Source organism: Ambystoma mexicanum, chromosome 1q (genome assembly GCF_040938575.1).
Source record: "Ambystoma mexicanum isolate Mex_15411 chromosome 1q, UKY_AmexF1_1, whole genome shotgun sequence".
In the NCBI taxonomy this organism is placed as follows: Eukaryota; Metazoa; Chordata; class Amphibia; order Caudata; family Ambystomatidae; genus Ambystoma; species Ambystoma mexicanum.
This window is the reverse complement of record NC_090922.1, coordinates 1,261,968,283-1,261,983,419: the sequence shown is the minus strand read 5'-3', so window position 1 is coordinate 1,261,983,419 and position 15,137 is coordinate 1,261,968,283. Positions and strand designations below refer to the sequence as shown.

General features: G+C 48.2%; 1 long non-coding RNA gene across 1 annotated transcript in view; it reads right to left on the bottom strand.

Moving 5' to 3' along the window:
* The window catches only part of LOC138545560 (uncharacterized), a 388,416-nt gene extending 375,338 nt beyond the window's left edge, over positions 1-13,078 (bottom strand). The window contains exon 1 of the long non-coding RNA XR_011290832.1: positions 12,948-13,078. This is a non-coding gene — a long non-coding RNA (uncharacterized lncRNA). The remainder of the gene's footprint in view (positions 1-12,947) is intronic.
* Positions 13,079-15,137: the final 2,059 nt, after the last annotated feature.

Sequence of the window (15,137 nt, the reverse complement as noted above, 5' to 3'; positions counted from 1 at the left end):
TGGAAACCATCTCCATGCCCCCGAAGGAAAGATGTTTAGAACCAACAGGCCAGTGTCTTTCCCCTCTGTTGGGACATAAATTAGACAGGCAACTAAAGCCGGACTAGCATGGCAATATGCCATAGATGTTGCTGCTGGGGTAGTAAATCCCGATTATAGGGTTAGGTGAAGGTGATACTCCATAGCCATGAGTCCTCCCATCTATTTAGTTAAAGAGGGGGAGCCCATAGTCCATGGAATCCTAGATAAAGCCATTACTTCAGGAAATGGGCACCCTACTCGAAACTTAAGAGGGGATCTATGGGGTTGGGAGAGGCTGACCACAGAGAGGAGCCTGAGGTGAGAGAGGCAGAAGAGGTGGTCCTACTACCCGAACTTGCCTTTGCACAAAGGAACGACCATGACCTAATGGTCACTTTTTGGAGGGTAATCTCAGAAGAACCAGGTCATAGCCAAGCCAGGACTTTTTTCGTCCTGAAAAAGGGGCTGTTATATCGGGGAGATGTGGAAAGGGATGGAGTCCATCGAACACAACTGGTGGTTCCTCGCAGTCATCACAAGGTAGTGCTGGAGCTGGCTAACCCCCATCTCACAGCCACCCAAATGGGTATAGGGAAGACCCAAAGCCAAGTGATACCCTAATTTTATTGGCCTGGAATGTTCGCAGATGTGAAGAACAATTTCTCCACATATGAAATCTGCCAAACAAAACGCTGCCACTCCACATCCCGTGGCTCCATTACAACCACTTGCCATTATTGAAGAACCCTTTACTAGACAAGGGAATATGTGATTAGTTTCTACACTTACTTGAAGGAACACAGCATTACAGTTTGTAATGGGAACTGAGCTAACAAAATATATGTCTGTGTATTCCGGGAAAGCTGATGACAAATACCTTATGCAGTTAATGCCCTGCAATTTTGTATACATTCTTGATAATATTAAAAGGAATTCTTTATAAGAAAATAATTATCTTCTTTGTTTTAGAGTGAAAGAAGCCAGACTTAACTGTAATTTAGCAGCAACTAATATATGTAGTAGGAAGTATGATTCAGCACCTAAATCGTTTACATCTATTAAGTAGGAATATATATTTAAAACAATATTTGGGTTTAAATTGACAAACTCGAAAAGGTGTCTATTGGCACAAAACTCATTTTGACTAGAACGTTTACCATGGCAAAAATATCAATCAATTTAAGGTAATAAAGCAAGTCAAGATCTGTGGATCAATTCAAAACTAAACGTGTTACAATATACTGAAGAGAAGAGCAAAACCTGATTTTACAATGATGAGAAAAGCCAGGCATATGGAGCATACACGTACCAACCAAGTTTGCATGTATGTGCTGTGTGCCAGATGTTCAGAGTGCTGCATCCTTCCTCTCTTCTATGGGGTATTCCACCACCATCCTTGGCTGCTTACCTTATTAAATCACCATGCAATAGCCCCCGGCCAGTGTTACAAAACCACAATTCTCACAACCCACAATGTCCATGGCTGTTGACCCTACTATCTTGCAATGACCACCAGACCAGCGTAACACCACCACAAATCCCACAATGAACAACCCAATCGAGAGGGCATTTGGGATTCTGAAAACAATTTCCAAAAGATCAAGGAGCCGAGCAGTATAACCTGGACAAAGTACTGGATTGTAGCATTGCTGTCTGGTCAGATCTTGGATCTGAAGAATCAGGGCACTAATGAATAATCACACGGCCACTCACTGCCATGGCTAACAGTGGACTGCTTTATTCACACATCACGTGTGCTTACATCGGCTTTGGTCATGTGACTGGGCTTGGTGCACTGCTGCGTGGCACTGGGTCAGGTGACCATGCACGACGCTACATTTCCCCCCAAAATAACATCGTGCTACCCGTTTCTTCGATCCATCGCCTTGGCTTCTGAATGATGCCACAGGGCCTTTTCTCTTGTCTGGGTTGTACTCCCTCTTCGGCTTTGTCCGATTCGTCTTCATCTCGTGTGTAACCAGATTTCTCCCTCGCACAGTTTTCATCTTCACTCCATGTTTGGTCCATCTGGCGCCTGACGTTGCAGGCCTTCCTGAAGAATGAGCTGTTCCTTGGAACTGTCTGCCTGCTCTCTCGGCCGTGACCATGGATCCTTTCATGATGGTGATGGTCAGAGGCGAGGGGTCAAATGTTGGTGTGTCCTTGTGAGATTGAGTCTGCCGCACCAGCACCTAATCGCCAATCTTTAAGTTGGCCTCTCTGGCATAAATTCTGTGGTCTGCATAATCCTTCATGTTGTCTTTTGCCTTGTCCTTTCTCCTCACCTCCTGTTATTGGGGGCCCTTCTCATCAGGCGGGGTCTCCTGGGGTACCCTTGAGCGCACATGGTCAGCCAAACATTATTTCTTCCGGGCATGGTCCGGTAGAGTCATGGGGTGTGTTCCGGTAATCCCATAGGAGCTGGTACAGAGACTGTTCGATGGGCATATGGGTGATGTTGGCCCTATTAACGTTTGCCATGAATCGCTTGAAGGCCCAATTCGCTTGCCGCCATAGTGGCGTAATTTTCCTGTGGTGGAACACCATGCATTTTGGCAAAGTCGTGGAATTCCCTAATGGTAAACAGGTCCCGTTGTCAGACTTGACCACTTTTGGGATCCCGTATGCAGAGAATATCTGGTCCAAAGCAGGGATCCCAGCTGTAGCAGCTGTTGATGGCAGCATTTCCATTTTGGGATATCTCGAGTGTTCGTCCTGTACTACAAGCACATATTCTCTAGACCGCAACGGGCTATAAAACGCAACTTCCTCCCATACTCCCTCTGGGAGGGGAGTCCTGTGTAATGGTTCAGGGAACGATGGGGGTTGGAGGTTAAGGCATATATGGCATGACTTCAGCGTTGTTTCAATCAATTTATCCATGCTGGGGAACCACACTTTCCTCTTAAGCATGCGCTGCGTTGACATTTCATGCGCAATGTCAATTGCTTGATGGTGTAGGGATGCTGGCAGCACAATCAGGTCTCCTTTGAGTATTAGAGATGAGGGGGACATGAACAGTTCATCCTTTACGATCTTGTGAGAGACCTAAACAGCGGCGCATCTATTGTCTGATTATTCTGTACTGATGCCTCGGCTGACTTACATCGTCCATTCAGAATGCATGAGGTTGCGAGGGCCAGGGTTGCGTCATCCGCGGTACCCTTTGCTAGTTCCGCCATATCTATGGCTTGTGGCACTGCATAGTGGATGTTATAATTGATGTATCCATCCGTCCGGTTGTTCGACGACTGGGGACCAGCAAGTGGGTGGCGGGAAGGGAAGTCTGCCGGGTTTTCGTCCTTGCCCGGCTTGTGAACAATGACATACTTGTACTCCTGCAGGGCATTTGAGCGGTTGGTTTTCCATACCTGGTGATAGTGAACCTTTTGCTGTACAGAAACAGGTGGAAATGTTTGCAGGCTGGAGAATGACACTACACCACCTCTAGGGCCTCCTTCTCGACTTGCGATAATCGCTGTTCCGCTTCGGTTAGGCTCTTGCTGGCATACAATACTATCCGTCTTTGTCCATGATCATTGCCTGAATGATGGGCGAGAATAGCTCCGAGGCCTACTGGGCTCACATCTACTGTCACTTCGATCAGCATGTTGGGGTTGAAATATGACATACAGACGGCTGCAGTGATGTCTCTCTGGATCTTCTCGAAAGCCTTCTGTTGTGTTGACCCCCACTTGAAGAGATTATCCTGTTTCATTAGGGATCGTAGTGGAGAGCTTGGGGATGCAAAATCCAGAAGATAGCAGGTGCAGTAGCTTGCCAGACCTAGGAAGGATCTCACTTGTGCAACATTTGTCAGGCGAGTGGCTTCTGTTAATGCGTGAATCTTGTCAGGGTCTGAATGGATGCCTTTTTCAGAAAAGATGTATTCAAAGAATTTGAGTGTTGCCTTGTTGAAGGCACATTTCTCTTTATTTAGCATCGGGTTCACGTTGTTGAGGGCTGAACAGACTTTCACCAGTGTTGCATCATGGCCTCCTGTGAATGGCCGAAGATCAGGATATCATCGCTGTAATTAATACAGTGTGGTATGTGGCAAATGATTTTGCTGATATCCTCTTGTAAAATTTCTGCTGCTGAAAATATTCCAACGTTCAAGCGCTTATAGCGGAAAAGTCCCAGATGGGTGGTGAAGGTTGTAATGTACCACAATTCTTCACAGAGTTCTATTTAATGATATCCCTTGTTTAGGTCTAAACGGGAGAAGATTTAGCCCTGTTGAGCAGATGCATGATATTAGTGATGGATGGGGATTGTTGGTGTTCCCTAAGTATAGCTTGGTTTGGTGCAAGCATGTCTCTGCACAGTCTTATTTGTCCTTTTGGGCCCTTTTTCGGCACTGGTACCACTGGGGTACAACTGCAACAAGGGCAAGTAGTTCCTTTTCAAACAGATGTTGAATGCTAAATGGGATGCAGTGGAAGTGTTGTGCTATCAGCTTCGTTTTGTCTTTGTGCAGCTGGATTTTACACCCTTTTTAGCTTTCCGACCCATTTGAAGAGTTTGGGGAAGTTTGCCACTATCCTGGCGGCGGGTGAGTTGTAGTTGTCTGCCATTATTTAGTATAGAATGTGGATGAGTCTAATCTGAACAGCCGATTTAAAGCTCAGTACACGCACACTGGTGACCTCCGTGGCCAGGACGTGGATGAGTATGCAATCCTGCTTGTTTTTGTGTCGACAGGAGGTTGTGAAGGCTCCTATGCATGGGAGTGGTTCCTTCTCCCTGTATGCATAGATGGCTACTCGTGCTTTCTTTAGTTTGAGGCTTTGTGCACACTCTGCCATTGCATTAATCATAGCTCCTGAGTCAATGAGAAAATCAAAGTATTTCCCTTGGATGGTTAGTGGTAGCGTGGGGCTATATTACGAGGCTGCGGGATCGCCCAGAGCGTATAGATATCCTCTCTTCCTCCATCTTTCTATGCTGGACTGGGACTCAGATTTGCTCATGGACGGTGTGTTCGTGTGTAGGTGATGGATTTGCCTCCTTCCTTTATGACGAGCATCGGGGATGGGGAGTGCTTCGTCCGGATGTGGCGTCTCTCTCTGTGGTGTCATCTCTCAGAGACTCTTGGTCTTTCTTCACAGTATTGGCGAGGTGGGACTTGTGTCGCTGTGCTTTCTGGTTCCTTGTACTAGATTTGGAGGCCTTGGGGTTCTGGCACATCGCACGGAAGTGGTCTTCTCCACTGCAGGCTGGGCATATTTAGCCGATGGCTGGGCCGGAACCATGGTGTGGGAGGTTGTAACTGCATCAGACGCATTGATGTTTCTCCAGTCTTGCGCCTTGCGTGGAGTGTTGGTGTGCTATGAGTTTGTTTATAACAACTTCTTTTATTGCAGGCACTCAGGAGATTTGAGTTTTGCTCAGGGTGGATATCTGAAGGTCTAGTGCTGAAGTTGTCCTCACTAGAACAAGAATTTCTGTGAATGTGTGGTAATTGCAGCAGTTTCTTTTTTAAAGGTATCGACTCACATCCCGCTATGACTTGTAATTTGATGGCTTCCTCATTGGTGTAGAGGTGACATTCACAATGTTTTACCTTGGATCTGAGGCATGTTACGAACTTGTCAATGCTCTCATCGGGAAACTGCATCGTGGTGTGGGACACGTGTTTCTCGTAGTCTACATTCCTGTGCATCGCAAAGTGTTCATTCAGTATGCGCTTGAGGTCTTGGTATTTCTATTCTACATCTTCTGGCAGCTCAAAAATAATGTCCCGCACTTCCAGGCCTGCTGTGATGGTGAGCATCCCTATGAGACGCTTGCCCTCTTACAGGCCGAGGGCGTCAAGGTAAGCATCAAACTCCTTCATCCACCTGTTCCATCTTGGGCCTAGGCTGGTGGTGTCTGTAGTGTTGGGGGAGCAGGAATGGCAGTGGGAATGCATCACTCCCTTGAGGCATCAGCACAGCAAGGCCCTGGTCCTGTGAAGGGTCAGACATGTTGCTGGTGACAGGCTGGGATAATCTACCCTCTGTTGCTCAGCTGGGGCATGTGGTGTCTCTTATCTTTCCTTTTGGTGGTGTTGGCACACGTTTATTCTTATGGGCACATCCCCAGGGTTGTAGTGGGTCAGTAGCAGTACCTTTAGAGTCCTTATTATCCCTTGGTCCTGCTGGGTGATCCTGGTGGCTGGGCCCTTCTCTGGGAATGTGAGGCCTGCTGCCTGGGGCTTAGCGCACCTGAGCACACCATGTGCGTAAGCTGGTACAGCTAGGTCGGCCCTGCCGCCCGGGGAATGCTGCGTATGCACAGCTGTGCGTAGCGGAGCATGTGCAGGTTGGTCATTGGTACTGTGGTGGTGCCGTCTCCCCCGGGTGCAGTCGGCCCGGCTGGGGAGGAGACTGTCTCCGTGTCTGGTGGGTGTACAGAGTTGCTCAGGAGAGGCGTGTGTGGTGACCGTGGGGATTACTGCCTCATCACCATTGTCAGATCATGGACCTGAAGTATCAGGGCGCGTGGGTCTACATGCGCGAATGAAAAATCACACGACCTCTCACTACCATGGTTAATAGTGGACTGTTTTATTCACGCGTCATGAGCGCTTACATCAGATTTGCTCATGTGACCAGGTTTAGTGCGCCACCGTGTGTCACCGGGTCAGCTGACAACGCACCATGCTGCATCCTCCATGCTGCAAAACATTACAATATGGAGCATTGAGCCAATGCTGTGCTATGGAAAGGAGGATGGTGATGAGGGGTAATGACAGCAGAGATGCATGTCAATCCCGATGACATAATGACTGGAGACCGTTCCATTTATATGTTATCTTCATGAATATATTGTAATGGAAAATAATAATCTTCGGTGTGACATCTTGTACCCCGTCTAACTCCAACAATCCCCAGAACACGTTTAATTACACATCCTTCACTCTCCCTAACCCCAGCAATCCCAAGTGTGGTGTAGAGGAAATGCTGTACGAGAGCCATGGCGGGCTACGTCATGACGCAAGGGGGATAATAAAGGATTGCGATGTCTGCCAAAAAGGAACATCGCGAGTGACACAGTGACCAAGTGTATGTATGTTCTGTTCGCTCGGAAGACTGCTCACCCACACATCGCGCTAGGCCTTTCCACCACATAGCAGTCTTCAGACCAAGGACACATTTCCTTGAACATCCAACTCCCAATCCTAACCCAAAAAATCCCCAGAAGACATTCTCTTACACATGCAAGTCCCGCCTCCATAAGCGCAACAGTCCATAGAGCACATACTCTTGAATACCCTACCCCCTGCCCAGGAATCCAGTGTCATCCTGTTTGTGCTCATGGGGGCTTGGGGAGGCTTGTTAAATAGGGAAAGTACAGTACAGTGCATAAGTGTTGCACACTGTATACACTCTGGGCCTCAAAGAAGACTGCTGTTGGGAGGACTTGGTGTGAGGGAAAGGACAACGGAAGTGGTGGTTCTGTCCCTTCTTCATTAGCTAGACACAAGGGAAAGGAATTGCTCCTGTAAAAGCAGCAGCCCATTTAGGGTGACACTTGACTGTGTATGTCCAGCACTGGCATAAACTATTTGCTGGCAGAAGAAGAGGGTTTCATGGCTGGATGCCTGCTTGCCAGCCAGGTAGATTGTCCCTGTGAAAGCAGATGCCTTGGCCAGGTAGCAGACACCTCCGGACTGACCGTGGTGACCTCCCAGCATGCTTCACAGGCCTTCTACAACATTTCCACCATCAATGTTTTGTCTGTTGGCAGGCCACATTGGTTCTGCTACAAAGCATAGGAGACATGGGTCACAGCCTCTACATCATCCCTCTCATTTTGGGCCAACTCTTGCTGGGCAGTCACTATGCCATCTACCTACGTCCATGGATTGGTAAATTGATGACTTGCTGGTCGGCTGTGCAAGGGGTGTCAGTATTTGGTATTTCCCATATGCCACCAGGTCATCTGGGGGAATGCTGACCCTTTTGCTTGTCTGTCCTGCTGATGAGGCGGCCCTTATCATCTCTGGACAATACCAACAGTACGTGACTCAGCCTCAGCCTCTGGCGACCCTGCTAGTCCTCCGACAGAACAGTGGCTGAAGCCTCTGAGTGATGGGGTGATTGGGAATGCAGTCTGGGGGCAGGGTGTTAGTAGGTCAGTCCTTCCGCTGCTGTTGACTCAGAAGACAAGCCAGGGTTGCCCGTCACATCACTGCCCTCCTTCCGTTGGCCCAACTTTGCTATGCCATGTATGACACCTATACAACAGAAAAGGCTGCCACTGAGTCCGAGTCCACATAAGTGTGAAAGCGCAATAGACAAATACTTCTTCACATGGAAGCATTGTGCATGTGTGTTTTGGCAATTTCTACTGCTAGCTCAGGCGTCTGAACTCTCATGACCCACCAGGTTAATCACAGCCTTTGGCTTCTGCGCCTACTGACTCAGCAGAAGGTGGGGTACTGTGCCCCCCATCGGTAGTTGGGGGAGGGGGCAACCCAAGGTATACATGGATCTTTCTGCAGCCATTCCCCTTCCTGTTGCTCCATTGCTTCTCCAGGTGATCCATGCAGCCAGTTCAGAACCACCGTGACCTGTTTACAGATCACATGCCACACCACTGCCCTGGTGTGCAGTGGTGTCTTGGCCATTAAAGACCCAACGATCGTGCCTCCTCTATACTGATTCTAGCTACCAAGAATGACAGTTCTTCATTAGAGAGGTGATATTACGAATTTCTATAGTTTTGGAATTGATGAATGTGGAAGATTGCAGTTAAATAGTCCAGAAGTGAGCCACAGACACTTATGGTAGGCTGCAACAACAGGGACAAACAGGTTCTGGAGAGTTCAGGCAGTAGTGACTTGCTAATACAGAGCAGTACACAAGGAACATGATAGGGGAGGACAGTCATTTGTTGTGGGTAACTGCTCTGAGCTGAGAAACTACATGCTCAGCACAGCATGTTAAGGCAGCAGTAGAGGTTGGGCTGCACAGGGTCAAATCACAGCACTTCGGACCCAGCACAGGTGGCCAGGCCACGAGTCATAGCGGCTAACTTTATTGGTTGATTTTTGCTTTTAATCATCCACATACGTTTGTGCATATACTGTTTGCAGAAAAATGTTGTGGTTCCACGTGCATGCAGCCTTTTACCACAGAAAACTGGCATGAATGCCGATTGATCGAGAAAAAAAAACAAACCTTCATGCACGAGGTACCACATTTTTGTCCATGCAATACAGTGTTCATTAAGAAATGGCCTCAGGTCGAAAATACAGTAATGTACTTCATGTTTGTGGCAGTTGTGTGAGTTACACTAGACACCCACCTTTATCTTCAATAAAGCACTGCAGTGTCAACCGTTTTTAGATGTTATGCCTAACATGACTTCATGCCAGCATCAAACGAGGCAACTATTGGTAAAAAAAGAGAGGATATTCTCATCTTGGATTATTTTTTTTTTTAGTTATTTATTTATTTATTGGGTATTTGTAGTGCGCCTATACAGTAAAATGGTGTTTCAAGGCTCATCAAGACAAGGGAGGGGGCGGTACAGGGAAGAAAAAACAAAGCAATAACGTTCCTATTGGGCCTTGGGACGTTCGTATTTTGCAAGTGCAGTAACAGGAATGAAGGGGAGGGAGGAGGAGAAGTGTAGGTTGGGGATGAAGAGGGGAAGAAACACACACAATAACGTTCCTACTAGATCATGAGACAATTCGGAGTGTGCAAGTGCTGTAACAGAAATGGGGAGGAGGAGAAGGAGTGTACGTAGGGGAGGAACAGGACAGAAAGACAAACGTTATGGGGGGCTACATCAGGCATTCAGACATCATAAGGACAGAATAGGTGCAAGTAGCAGACTGGCAAAGCCTCACCTCATGCTTCGGGGGGCTACATCAGACATGCATACATCCTAAGGACAAAATAGCTGCAAGTATACAGAGTGGCAAAGCCGTGCCTCATGGGGTGGGGGGCTACATCAGGCATGCAGACATCATAAGGAGAAAATATGTGCAAGTATACAGACTAGCAAAGCCACACCACATGGTGCGGAGGCTACATCTGGCCTGCAGACATCATAAGGACAATATAGATGCAAGAATACAGACTGGCAAAGTCACGCCTAATGGTGCAGGGGGCTACATCAGGCATGTGGACATTGTAAGGACAATATAGGTGCATGTATACAGACTGGCAAAACTCCCCCTCATGGTGTGGGGGCTACATCAGGCATGCAAACATCATAAGGACAATATAGGTGCAGGTATACAGACTTGCAAAGCAGGGCCTCATGGTGCGGTGGGGGGTACATCAGGCATGGAGATTAACATAATGAAATGGTAAAAGTGTCAAAGTAGGTCCGCCTTATGGCAAGGTGGCATCTGAGTGGGAGGCCTCAGCCGGGGACATCAGGGTTCAATAGCAAAGGTAGGTCCACCTTATGAAAGGTGGCATCTGAGTGGGAGGACTGGCAGCCAGGTGACAACAGGGTTCAATAGTCAAGGTAGGTCTGCCTTAGGGCAAGTTGGCATCAGAGTGGGTCGCCAAGCAGTCAGGTGACATCAGAGATTGGGAGACCAGGTAGGTAAGCCTTATGGCAATGTTGCAAGTGGGAAGCCATGTGGCAGGTATAGAGCAAGTATCAATGTTGGCCGGCCGTGTGGTGTGTACTAGGATATCAGCGCTGAATGTAAAATGTACGTACATTAGTAGTACAAGCGCAGGAGTATGGCTAGTGGGGGAAGGTGAGGCGACCTTAAAGAAGTAGCGGAGGACATGAATATATGGAGTGAGACATCCTGTTGTATGGGAAGGCTCTTGGGCGGCAGCTTATGTCAGTCGCAAGGCTGAACAGAATCTGGAGGGGAGCAAGGGGCAGTCAAAGGCTGGGTCTGCAAGTAAGTAGAAAGCGCGAGAGCCCGTAGCGGGGAAGAGCAGGTGGTGAGATAAGGATGGGCCGCCAGCACCTAGTTAGGGAGGAGGAAGGAACAGGGAAGATGTAATGGGGGGAGTCAGCAGCTTAACACGGGCAGAGAGGAATACTTAGGACATTTGGAAGAATGAAGGTGATCTGTTTGGCTGGCCCTGATATCAATAGGGAGCACGACATCAGTGCCAAGAAGGGTAAGGGAGTGAGAGGGACGCAGTGGCTAGAGAGGTGGATGGCTACACTGAAGGTGGCGTGGGTGGTCAAAATGCACATACGTCACATAAAATAAAGACAGATGGTAGTTTTAGTATGAGAGTGGAGGACTTGCGTGACTACAGGGTTTACTGTGTGATCCGAATTACCTTCTTCAGTGGTTAGAAGGAGAGCAATGTGGCAAGGGTGTGCTTTCAGGGGCTTGGTGCATCACTGGAACTTGCAGGTTATGGTGCAGTGGGTGTGGCACTGCTGTAGGAGTCAAAGATTTGCTGTTGGTGGAGTATGGGACGAGTTGGGTGAGGGGAAGTCCATTAAGAAATCTGCCTATTGAGGCGCGAGGTTAGGTGGTGCCCTGTGGAGTGGGAGAATTTGAGACAAAGGCCCTCATTATGAATTTGCCGGTGTGGAAAAAATGCTGGAAAAAAATATTGTTAATTCGGCAACCAGCATTTTTTCCAGAGGGCAAAACGCATGTTTGCCAGTGGCAGCCATGGATCGCCCGGCAGGCCTGACCTGCAGGTAGATCAGGCCTCTACCAGCAGAGAATGCCTGAATCACTGGCACCGGTAATACCAGTGATTCAGGCAATACCATCCATGGCATGGCATGGTAACATACCGTGATCTCTGCCACCCGCAATATCCCACTAATACTGGGATATAGGGTGGCAGAGACGGTAGGGCCAGTTTGCTGGTACCCCACCAGAATTACCGGCAGTGTACCGACAAACTCAGAATGAGGGCCAAAGACCCTCATTATGATATTGCTGGTAGTTCCGGCACTGGCATTTTTTTTTAACTGGCAAAATGCAAGTTTGTCGGTGGCGGCCACAGATCTCCTGGCATGCCTGAACTGCCAGTAAATCGGGCCCCTATCGGCAAGGAAATGCCTGAATCACTGGCACCAGTAATACAGGAGCCGTTGCTTCGGGCAATCCCATTGCATTGAGTCCTATCTGGAAAGGCTGGTTGCTAGCTCTAGGTTGGGGCAAACAAATTACAGACTAAGTAGAAGGGTAAAAAGTGTTCCCTATGCAAATCCACGTTTCCTTAATGACTTGCTTCAGAAATCTGCTGGATATTCTTTGCAAGATGGAGGATTGGGATCTAGCCCAAGTCAAGATGAGGGATTCTGTTAGGAGTAGTTCTGAAATGGAATGTTGAGAGCAGATTGGAAGAACTCACTATTCTAAACTGCTTTTCATCAGTTTCTATGGAAAAGATAGGACCTGTGTTTTTAGACTCCTTTTCTGACGCCTACATCATGTGAAAGTTCAAAAAAATTTTGGCGCAAGACAACTTTCAGACACAGCTGCAGGACTCTAATTTCTGGTGGGACCCAGCGTTTTAAAGGGCAATTTAAAACTAATTTCGTTTTGGATGAATAAGAAGCTGTACTAGAACATTCGTTATTTACTGCAGCGTGGTAATATATATATGGTAAAGTTGAAGTGCTAACTTCTGTTATATGACTTGTTTGTTTAGTAAACATAGCAAGGCACTGCTCAATTTCAGTAGTTTAATTTCTCAGCGCGTCTCAAACGCAGTACGTTAGTCGTCTCAGCGGTGTACATTGGACTTTAATCTTCCGACTAGAGAGTTAGTCATTTAAGGTCGGGAAAGGAAAGGATCTCCGTTCCTGAGTGCTGCGCTAAACCAGTAACTCTTTACCGAGCACGGCGTGAGTGGGCAAGTTCATTTCCATATTTGTCTCTGACTCAATTCAGGAATCAGGCACTTTAGCTGCGATACGCGCATGCACCCAGCATACATCAGGAAACGATTTCAAAATAATTAAATTACCCTTACCTCAAAGTAGATATTTTCGGAAACCAAGCAGGAAGCAGTTCGATTTCACTTTTCTGATGCAAAGTAATTAGAGAATGGACTGAATTTATCAGAGTGGCGTCAGCCATTTTGAAAATCCACTTGGGAATTGTAGTTTTTAGGGTGCGTACCTGTAGGCAGAGAAACAAATAATATTTTAAGAATAACAAAAGGAGTTACATTTAAAAGACAGTAAATCTAGAAGGAATAAGTTAATCTTAAAGACAGTTCTGAACAAAGGAAGCAGTGCTCACAAACTCAGTCACTTTTTGAATTTTCAAGACATTCTGGAATTTGCCTTTCTTCAAATTCAATGATTAAGTCTTGAGTGATGTGACGTCCCAGTTAGTTGTAGCGCATGCGCGAGCCTCGTTTGGGACCCACGCATGCGCAGGTTAATAAACCGCGCTCGTGCGGGCAGTTGCCGCTGGGATGCGTAGCAGGCAGTATCGCGTCCCGTGTCTCTCTGAATGTGTGCGTGTGCGCATGTATGCATGTGAGCCACCCGAGGCACGGGTGGCTGTGCAACAACTGGCAACGAGGCGGGATACCATCGCAACGTTCGCTTGATGAACACGGCGTGTTTTACATCGGCGACGCTACACAGTGGTGAGTCACGGACCCGGCGGGAACAAATCCATGGTGCCCTAGCATCTGGTATGCAGCAGTAGCGGCCTGAAAAGGTGCTCGTGCGCTGCTCATACCACATTCACAGAATTTTTGGAACTCTGGCAGTCCTCTACAACCCAGAGGACAGCCAACATCGCAGAGCTACCGAACAAAGGTGGCTGGACAGCTCAGCTGGCAACAAGGAAGACACACAAAGCTGGAGGAGAGCAATGACATGCTGAATTCCACCGTACAGTAACGGGAGGTACGTACGCTGCCCACCCAAGTCAGGTTTGCGGCCTCTGAGCCATAAGGATGTGTCTGTGCGACCTGTAGACATGGCGGGAAGTGACGGAGAGGTGGAAGCGGCGACTGTGGTGGTGAAAGCACAACAGGGGTCGTTGTTACCCATGCAGGAGTTTGATGTGTCCGGCCCCCCTTCGAAGTTGGCCCCAAGATGGTTGCTATGGATAAAAAAACTTGATATGTACTTTGCAGCGACTGGGATAACCAATGATGACGCAAAGAGGGCCACTCTTTTGTACTCAGCAGGCCTGGATGTCATACGCATATATGAATCCCTGAACCTGCAGGTAGTGACCTATGATGCTGTCAAAACTGCTCTGGAAAATCACTTTATACCACTCTCTAACGTCGACTTTGAGAGGTTTCTCTTCTGTGGCAAAAAACAGCGGGAGGAGGAGTCACTGGATCAGTTTTGCGCTCGACTGCGGCTCATGGTGACCACCACGTGCCGATGGGACAATGAGGAGTCGATGATCAGGAATCAAGTACTTCAAGGGTGTAGCTCAGGAAAACTACGAAGGCAAGTGTTGAGGGAACCGGGCTGGACTCTGCAACAAATCCTAGACAGTGGAAGGACCTATGAACTGGCGGAGTCGAGAGGTGCCAAGATGGACGCAGCAGTGCGCCCTGGGAAATCGGAAGAGGCATTTGCTATCAGTAAACAGACTGCGTCGAAAGACAAGTGGGGTCAGAAACGACAGGAAACTCGTTCCCCGACAGGGTCTGGATCGATCTGCCAGTATTGCGGATATGATTTGCCCCATTCTGAGGAGTGTCCGGCCAAATCGAGGTCATGTGGCCGGTGCAACGGACCAGGACACAACGCCCGTATGTGTCGTGCCCCAGCTCCCGTGCCAACACAGAGGGGCCCGGCCAGGGTACGTGGAGGTGGTTCGAGAAGGCAGAGGAGCATTGCGGCTTTGGATCAAGAAATGCAGAGACTTCAGCTAGCTGAAGAGGAAGAAGAAGAGGAAGACGAAGTATTTTTCATCTCGAGCATCGCTACTGGGGCAAAGAGCAAAAGACAGCCCAAATGTGTCGTGAACATTCAAGGGGTGCCGACACAAGTGCTAATTGACACAGGGGCCTCAGTATGCGTGCTGGCCTCGGAACACTACCAGAAGATTCCTGGCCCTCCCGCGCTGGACATTTCGACGGCGAGGATTTTCACGTTTGGGGAGACACTCGCTCCCCATCAAGGGTGTGTTCGTAGCGCCTGTATCCAGGGGCGGAAAGACCATAAAGGCCCGGTTCTTC